Source organism: Sinocyclocheilus anshuiensis, unplaced genomic scaffold (genome assembly GCF_001515605.1).
Source record: "Sinocyclocheilus anshuiensis isolate Anshui unplaced genomic scaffold, SAMN03320099.WGS_v1.1 scaffold2754, whole genome shotgun sequence".
Taxonomy (NCBI): Eukaryota; Metazoa; Chordata; class Actinopteri; order Cypriniformes; family Cyprinidae; genus Sinocyclocheilus; species Sinocyclocheilus anshuiensis.
Window position 1 is genome coordinate 137328 of NW_015558769.1, and position 10173 is coordinate 147500.

The following is a 10173-nucleotide window of genomic DNA, read 5'->3' on the forward strand; positions in this document are numbered from 1 at the left end:
AGTTACAGCTGTCACTTGTCCACCCATAACTTCTTTGGCAGTACCGCCCCAGGATTTCCGTGGACAATGCATTAATAGGTCATATGTCATAAATACGATGATTTTATTGAGTAATACCAGCTTTACAGTACTCAGGAAACGCCATCCAGCAGTTTAATGTACTGTACATCGGAGCTAGTGAAATGGCTAAATTTCCATAAAAATGCACTGTCAACGGAAAGCCTCTAGAGGCCCCGTCAAATAAGTTACAGCTGTCACTTGACCTCCCATAACTTATTTGGCAGGACCTCCACAGGCTTTCAGTGGACAATGCATTAATAGGTCATATCTCATAAATACGATGATTTTATTGAGTAATACCCGCTTTACAGTGCTCAGGAAACGCCGTCCAGCAGTTTCATGTACATCGGAGCTTGTGTAATGGCTTAATTTGCATAAAAATGCACTGTCCACGGAAAGCCTGTGGAGGCCCCGTCAAATAAGTTACAGCTGTCACTTGACCACCCGTAACTTATTTGACGGGACCTGCACAGGCTTGCCGTGGACAATGCATTAACAAGTCATAATTTAAGTTTATAATCATTTTATTATGCAAAACGTACAGTGCTCCATTCGAGAAACACCGTCTGACAAGTTCATATACATTACAGCTCATCAATACTCATATTTACCTTAAAAAAGGTCTGTCCACGGAGTTGGATTTTGGTGAATTTCAGCACTGCATGCCTACCCGTAACTTATTTGACAGGGCCTCCACAGGCTTTCCATGGACAATGCATTAATAAGTCATGTCATAAATACGATGATTTTATTGAGTAATACCAGCAGTACAGTGCTCAGGAAAGTTTCATGTACAACGGAGCTCGTGAAATGGCTTAATTTGCATAAAAATGCACTGTCCACGGAAAGCCTTTGGAGGCCCCGTCAAATAAGTTACAGCTGTCACTTGACCACCCATAACTTATTTGACGGGGCCTCTACAGGCTTTCCGTGGACAAAGCATTAATAGGTCATATGTCATAAATAAAATGATTTTATTGAGTAATACCGGCAGTACAGTCCTCAGGAAAGACCGTCCAGCAGTTTCATGCACATTAGAGCTTGTAAAATGGCTTGATTTGCATTAAAATGCACTGTCCACGGAAAGCCTGTGGAGGCCCCGTCAAATAAGTTACGGGTGGTCAAGTGACAGCTGTAACTTATTTGACGGGGCCTCTAGAGGCTACAACTCATCAATATTCATATTTACCTTAAAAAAGGTCTGTCCACGGAAAGCCTTTGAAGGTCCCGTCAAGTAAGTTACAGGTGTCAGTTACTTTTTGGTGAATTTCACCACTGCATGCCCTTCTGTAACTTATTTGACGGGGCTACCACAGGCTTTCTGTGGAAAATGCGGTAATAGGTCATATTTCATAAATACGATGATTTTATTGAGTAATACCAGCTTTACAGTACTCAGGAAACGCCATCCAGCAGTTTAATGTACTGTACATCGGAGCTAGTGAAATGGCTAAATTTCCATAAAAATGCACTGTCAACGGAAAGCCTGTGGAGGCCCCGTCAAATAAGTTACAGCTGTCACTTGACCTCCCATAACTTATTTGGCAGGACCTCCACAGGCTTTCAGTGGACAATGCATTAATAGGTCATATCTCATAAATACGATGATTTTATTGAGTAATACCAGCTTTACAGTACTCAGGAAACGCCATCCAGCAGTTTAATGTACTGTACATCGGAGCTAGTGAAATGGCTAAATTTCCATAAAAATGCACTGTCAACGGAAAGCCTGACAGGCTTTCCGTGGACAATGCATTAATAGGTCATATGTCATAAATACAATGATTTTATTGAGTAATACCCGCTTTACAGTGCTCAGGAAACGCCGTCAAGCAGTTTCATTACATCGGAGCTCGTGAAAGGGCTTCATTTGCATAAAAATGCATTGTCAACGGAAAGCCTCTAGAGGCCCCGTCAAATAAGTTACAGCTGTCAGTTGACCACCCATAACTTATTTGGCGGGACCTCCACAGGCTTTCCGTTGACAATGCATTAACAAGTCATAATTTAAGTTTATAATCATTTTATTATGCAAAACGTACAGTGCTCCACTCGGGAAAAAACGTCTAAAAAGTTAATATATATTACAACTCATCAATATTCATATTTACCTTAAAAAAGGTCTGTCCACGGAGTTGGATTTTGGTGAATTTCACCACTGCATGCCTACCCGTAACTTATTTGACAGAGCCTCCACAGGCGTTCCGTGGACAATGCATTGATAAGTCATATGTCATAAATACGATGATTTTATTGAGTAATACCAGCAGTACAGTGCTCAGGAAACGCCGTCCAGCAGTTTCATGTACAACGGAGCTTGTGAAATGGCTTAATTTGCATAAAAATGCACTGTCCACGTAAAGACTTTGGAGGCCCCGTCAAATAAGTTACAGCTGTCACTTGACCACCCATAACTTATTTGACGAGGCCTCCACAGGCTTTCCGTGGACAAAGCATTGATAGGTCATATGTCATAAATACAATGATTTTATTGAGTAATACAGTCAGTATAGTCCTCAGGAAACACCGTCCAGCAGTTTCATCCACATTAGAGCTTGTAAAATGGCTTGATTTGCATTAAAATGCACTGTCCACGGAAAGCCTGTGGAGGCCCCGTCAAATAAGTTACAGCTGTCGCTTGACCACCCGTAACTTATTTGACGGGACCTGCACAGGCTTTCCGTGGACAATGCATTAACAAGTTATAATTTAAGTTTATAATCATTTTATTATGCAAAACGTACAGTGCTACACTCGGGAAAAACCGTCTAAAAAGTTAATATACATTACAACTCATCAATATTAATATTTACCTTAAAAAAGTCTGTCCACGGAAAGCCTTTTAAAGTCCCGTCAAGTAAGTTACAGGTGTCACTTACTTTTTGGTGAATTTCACCACTGCATGCCCACCTGTAACTTATTTGACTGGGCTACCACAGGCTTTCTGTGGACAATGCGGTAATAGGTCATATTTCATAAATACGATGATTTTATTGAGTAATACCAGCTTTATAGAGTGCTCCACTCGGGAAAAAACGTCTAAAAAGTTAATATATATTACAACTCATCAATATTCATATTTACCTTAAAAAAGGTCTGTCCACGGAAGCCTTTGAAGGTCCGGTCAAGTAAGTTACAGGTGTCACTTACTTTTTGGTGAATTTCACCACTGCATGTCCACCTGTAACTTATTTGACGGGGCTACCACAGGCTTTCTGTGCACAATGCGGTAATAGGTCATATTTCATAAATACGATGATTTTATTGAGTAATACCAGCTTTACAGTACTCAGGAAACGCCGTCCAGCAGTTTAATGTACATCGGAGCTAGTGAAATGGCTAAATTTCCATAAAAATGCACTGTCAACGGAAAGCCTGTGGAGGCCCCGTCAAATAAGTTACAGCTGTCACTTGACCACCCATAACTTATTTGTCGTGGCCTCCACAGGCTTTCCGTGGACAATGCATTAATTGGTCATATGTCATAAATACGATGATTTTATTGAGTAATACCTGCTTTACAGTGCTCAGGAAACACCGTCCAGCAGTTTCATGCACATTAGAGCTTGTAAAATGGCTTGATTTGCATTAAAATGCACTGTCCACGGAAAGCCTGTGGAGGCCCCGTCAATAGTTTGATGTACATCGGAGCTCGTGAAATGGCTCAATTTGCATAAAAATGCACTGTTCACGGAAAGCCTTTATAGGCCCCGTCAAATAAGTTAAAGCTGTCACTTGACCACCCGTAACTTATTTGACGGAGCCTCCACAGGCTTTCCGTGGACAATGCATTAATAGGTCATATGTCATAAATACGATGATTTTATTGAGTAATACCAGCTTTACAGTGCTCAGGAAACGCCGTCCAGCAGTTTCATGTATATCGGAGCTCGTGAAATGGTTTAATTTGCATAAAAATGCACTGTCCACGGAAAGCCTGTGGAGAGCCCGTCAAATAAGTTACAGCTGTCACTTGACCACCTGTAACTTATTTGACGGGGCCTCCACAGGCTTTGCGTGGACAATGCATTAATAGGTCATATGTCATAAATACGATGATTTTCTTGAGTAATACCAGCAGTACAGTTCTCAGGAAACGCCGTCCAGCAGAGTCATGTACATCAGAGCTTGTAAAATGGTTTAATTTGCATAAAAATGCTCTGTCCAGGGAAAGCCTTTGTAGGTCCTGTCAAATAAGTTACTGGTGTCACTTCCTGTATGACTTGTCAAAATCGCTGGAAATGCCCACGTGCAACCTATTTGACGGGTGTCTACACAATGGGATATGTTGCACGTGTCAGCGGACCCTGTACGGCCCGAGGGGCCTCATATTTCACAGGAAGTTGTGTCACTTGGCCCTCGATGACATACTGAGAGGGATAGGTCGGGAGATGCCAAAAAATATATTTCTTTGCTCTCCGTACAACTCTCTTTCTCTCATAGACCTCTGTGGCGGATGGGCCTGTGGAGCAGTTTCTTTCTCAGTGCCTGATTGGCTCAGGAAAAAATCTAGGGACCCGAAACTCCGGAACCCGATTCGGGGGCCCCTGACGGTGCCCTGTGATGAATCTCAGGGCCCTGTGACCTTCTTAACCCTGCGTTTCCGACGTCCCACTTGCAACCTATTTAATGGAAACTTCACAGGTGGTTCGCGGTCAAGGGGGTCTTTTTTTGTCCGATCGAGCGAGATACAGACACGGAACTCCGGACAATGTCCCGGGGGACCGTGACGTGACATATATGTCAATTTCGGGGCGATCGGACCTTTCTGTCTCACTGTCCGCAAAACACCTATGAAAACAAATGGAATAAGTTGCACGTGTCAACGGCTCCCGTTCGGCCCCCGGGGGTCCTAGTGGCCCCAAACTTCACGTGCTGGTAGCCTAGGCGCCCCCGAATACCATATCGAGCGGACAAGCGTCTACCCCAAACGCAAAGTAGTCTGTGCACATTAGGAAAAATGTCTCGCACAGGCCCCATCTTCACATATCGCCTAAAACCCTTTTGATTTAACTCAAGTGCCCCGATGTGAAAAGATTTCTGAACTGCAGAAACACATGCTTAGAAGTTATCTATATTTCTGAAACTCTGGCCCCCATGTCGGGGGCCCCTAGGCTACCACCGTACCGAATTTCAAGGTCCTCTGACCTTTTGACCCCTGTATACCCAACATCCCACTTGCAACTTATTCAATGGGAACTTCACAGGTGGTTCGCCATCAAGGGGGTCTTTTTTCGGCCGATCGAGGGAGATACGGACACAGAACTCCGGACGCTGTCCCGGGGGGCCGTGACGTGACGTATATGTCAATTTCGGGGCAATTGGACCTTTCTGTCTCACTGTCTGCAAAACACCTACGAAAACAAATGGAATAAGTTGAACGCATCAACAGCTCCCGTTCGGCCCCTGGGGGTCCTAGTGGCCCCAAACTTCACGTGCTGGTAGCCTAGGGGCCCCCGAATACCATATCGAGCTGACAAGTGTCTTACCCGAACGCAAAGTAGTCTGTGCACATTATGAAAAAGTGTCTCGCACAGGCCCCATCCTCACATATCGCCTAAAACCCTTTTGATTTAACTCAAGTGCCCCGATATGAAAAGATTTCTGAACTGTAGAAACACATGCTTAGAAGTGATCTATATTTCTGAAACTCTGGCCCCCAAGTCGGGGGCGTCTAGGCTACCACCGTACCGAATTTCGAGGTCCTGTGACCTTTTGACCCCTGTATACCCAACATCCCACTTGCAACTTATTCAATGGGAACTTCACAGGGGGTTCGCGGTCAAAGGGGTCTTTTTCGGCAGATCGGCAGGTGCGGATACGGAACTCCGGATGCTTTCCGTGACGTGACGTATATGTCAATTTCGGGGCGATCGGCAACTGTCACATTTTTAGGAAAAACGTAGAAACTCGAAACTTTGGATCTCACATCGGGGCCCCCCTGGCTACCCTCGTATCGAATCTCGAGGTCCTGTGACCTTTTGAAGCCGAGTTAGAGATACGTCCCACTTTGACAAAAAACAGGTGTTTAGGGGGCACGATAGGCACCTCGTGGGCATGAGGAAGGCAATGATGAAGTTTAGGTGGTTAGGGGTCAAAATAGGCGGTCCGCGGGCATGAGGAAGACTACGGTGAAGTCTAGGTGGTTAGGGGTCAAAATAGGCACTCCGCGGTCATTTAGGTGTTTAGAGGTCAAAATAGGCACTCCACGGTCATTTAGGTGGTTAGGGGTCAAAATAGGCACTCCGCGGGCATGAGGAAGACTATGGTGAATTTTAGGTGCTTAGGGGTCAAAATAGGCACTCCGCGATCATTTAGGTGATTAGGGGCCAAAATAGGCACTCCGCGGGCAGAGGAAGACTATGGTGAAGTTTAGGTGGTTAGGGGTCAAAATAGGCACTCCGCGGTCTTTTAGGTGGTAGGGGCAAAAATAGGCGTTCCGCGGGCAGAGGAAGTCTATGGTGAAGTTTAGGTGGTTAGGGGTCAAAATAGGCACTCCGCGGTCATTTAGGTGGTTAGGGGTCAAAATAGGCACTCCGCGGTCATCTACTGGTGCAGTCCACCTTCCCATATCAGGAGTCAAACCTGGGAAATTGCTTGGTGAAAACAAGGAATCCTAACCGCTAGACCATATGGGAACTGCCTTGAACTGGCCACAGGCTTGTGGGCCACTTTTCATATGTGTGGCCAGTGTGGGGGCAGGGTTTTGGAGTGGCCTGTAGCTTTTGGTGTGTGACTGAATTAAATCGTGTTGCATGCATTCAAGGAATCTGTTGTTTGACTCGCCCAAGGGGTTCAGTTTTTTTGGCAGATTCCTGTGATTGCTGAATAGATACCTCGAACTGGTAATTAAAGTCTTGTCCAGGTGAAAATACCCACGTCATGCATTTGAAAAGGCAATCACGAAGCATGTGCGCGCCTCCCATAGACATTGGAACGGGTGTGCAACATACGGCTTTTGTGGAATAAAAGACACGTGCATGGAGATTTGCCTGTTCTTCTGGACTTTTCGGGAAAAAAAAAACAATTACAAATACAGCCTGAGAAAAGTAAACAAAGAGCGAACCAGCGAGGAGTCGAACCTAGAATCTTCTGATGCATAGTCAGACGCGTTGAGATTTGCCTTTTCTTCTGGACTTTTCAAAATATAAAAAGAAAAAATAATTACAAAAACAGCCTGAGAAAAGTAAATACAGAGTGAGCCAGCCAGGAGTCGAACCTAAAATCTTCTGAGCCGTAGTCAGACACGTTATTCATTGTGCCACTTGCCCACTGACAAAAGTGCTTCTAGATTGCACCAGACTTGTTGGTTTTTGACATGACAGAGGCCAGAATTGCTGTCTGCTTACTCTCATGCTGTTATCAGTAGTGCAGCCCACAAGCCCAACAGCTCACCCCAGCCCTTCTCTTGTGGTCTAGTGGTTAGGATTCGGTGCTCTCACCGCTGTGGCCTGGGTTCGATTCCCGTTCAGGAAATGCTGTTTTGCCTTCCAACGGTGGACTGTCAATTGAATCTCTGCTTGCTGATGCGAGAAACTCAGCCAAACAAAAAAAAAGGTGTGCGCTTGAAAACAGAACTCCTTCGAGCCGGAGTTGAACCAGCGTCCTAAGGATTGCCAACACTTCTACCTACCTTTCTCCACTCTACCAGCTGAGCTATCGAAGGCATGAGGTGCAAGTCAGAACCTCAATCTATCAGGGTTCTGTAGCTCTACTGCTGGACAAAAATCACGTCTGGTGCAGGAAGACGTACTGGCTTTTTGAGGAGGGAAGCAAAAAGGAGCCCACCTTCCCATACCGGGAGTCAAACCCGGGCCGCCTGGGTGAAAACCGCCAGCTGACGAAGGATAGTCCGACAATATTTCAGAAATGTCGAGCAATGTCGAACTGCACAGCCAATCGCGTCGAAGCGCTATGACATTTGGGCCAATCGCGTCGAAGCGCTATAACATTTCCAGCCAATCGAAAAGCGCGATTCTTAACATTTTCTTAACATTCGTGACATTTGACCAATCAGAGTACAGGGGGATTTCATTTGATGGCCAGGGGACATTTGGCCATCAAATGAGGGTAACAGGCCAGCTCCTCGACAGAAGAAGTGGTACGAGATTTATCAAAGGGTGAGTGAGTGTTTGTTACCTTTGCATGATGGAGAAACAAAAAAAGACTTAAGTGTTTGTTGACTTACATAATCGAACATTATTAGTATCTTTGTTTAATGTATTTGCATAACAGAACAAAACATTAGGCTTCAGTACAAACATGTAACTGATCCCATTCATTAGAACAATGTAATGTGAGGGTTGTGTTATGTTATGGCTTACACCAATGTAAACCACAGTGTGTAATTGTTATAGACATTTATGTAATGTTGCAGGTATTTTGAGATTTATGTCATACTGTTAATGAAAAGCTACATTTAAGATTTTTGTGTACTGGGAGATTCAGAGATTTGAGAAGGTGGGGGAAGGGATGGTGAATGAATAGGTGGTTTGAAGGTATGAAATGTTCCTCTATTGTTTCTCTCTCATTTAAAGAGAGATACCAGCTGTAACATTATATATAAGATAAATAGTGACTCCTAGAAATGAATCAATTAATTAATTAATATATGAATTTAATGAAGTATTGTATGGTCTGTTAAGGGACTCACTTGTATTGTGCATTACATTTGTTATAATGCTTACAGATTGAGAAATGTCCGATGCTGTCTCATGGCCAGACAAACTTGCTTGGAGGTGTGCTGAAATGCATCTGTGGTTTTCACACTCCAAAGGTAACATTAATGTAGCAAGTATTTTTTGTTAGTATTAATTACTGAAATGGTTTTCTTTCTGAATTGTTATATGTGTTTTTTGTTGTTGTCTTAAAGAGCCCACTGCCAGCCCTACTGGACCAGCACAAAGGGTGGTGGAACAACCTTCTGCTGCTGCTGGAACAGCAAAGAAGGCCATGGAGCAGAGTCAGCCTGACCCCCAGCCCCAGCCCACTGCACTTGTGGCAGCAAGAGTTGCAGCACAATTGTCAATGGTGTTTGTTAGTATTATTTACTGAAATGGTTTTCTTTCTGAATTGTTATATGTGTTTTTTGTTGTTGTCTTAAAGAGCCCACTGCCAGCCCTACTGGACCAGCACAAAGGGTGGTGGAACAACCTGCTGCTGCTGGAACAACAAAGAAGGCCATGGAGCAGAGTCAGACTGACCCCCAGCCCCAGCCTACTGCTCCTGTGGCAGCAAGAGTTGCAGCACAATAACCTTCTGCTGCTGCTGGAACAGCAAAGAAGGCCATGGAGCAGAGTCAGCCTGACCCCCAGCCCCAGCCCACTGCACTTGTGGCAGCAAGAGTTGCAGCACAATTGTCAATGGTGAGTTGTAATTTTTTTTAAAGCATTGAAGTATGAGTTCACTTCAAATTCGAGGAAGTTCAGAAAGTAAGAAGAAAAAAAGAATATAGCTGCAAGCAGCGATGTCGGGCCCAAGCCGTCAGTGCAAACGCCACCCCGGTGTAAAAATATTTTTTAATACCAGAAAACCATATTTTAACAAACAAAAAAGCAATATTATATAAATAGATGTCATACAAACTACCATTCAAAGGTTTGGGTCAGTAAGTTTTTTTTTTTAAAGATATTGAAAAAGGAGGCATTAAATTGATCAAAAATCTCAGTAAAGACATTTAATGTTACAAAAGATTTCTATTTCGAATAAATGCTGTTCTTCAAACTTAATTCTGAAAAATACCACTGTCACATTTATGGACTTTGTTGTGTTAACTCTCCTCATGTTCCTTGACCTAGTTTCTGTCTCCCCTTGATTATGTTATTCAGTTCACCTGTGTCTAGTTAATTTACTCATTTGTCCCTCATTGGTCTGTCTACTAAAGCTCTAGTTTGTTCAGTTTGTCTTGGTCCGTGTGTTACTGCCTTCCTCTGTGTGGATTAATTAAAGACTATTTACTCTTCATTTTCCTCTTCGAGTGCTTTCCTCAACACTGTAAGTGTGACAACCACTAATGCAGTTTTATTAAGTATCAGCCATTTTCACATTTTCAACTAATAGTAATGAATGTTTATGTTCAATAGAATGGTTTCTGAAGGATCATGTAACACTGAA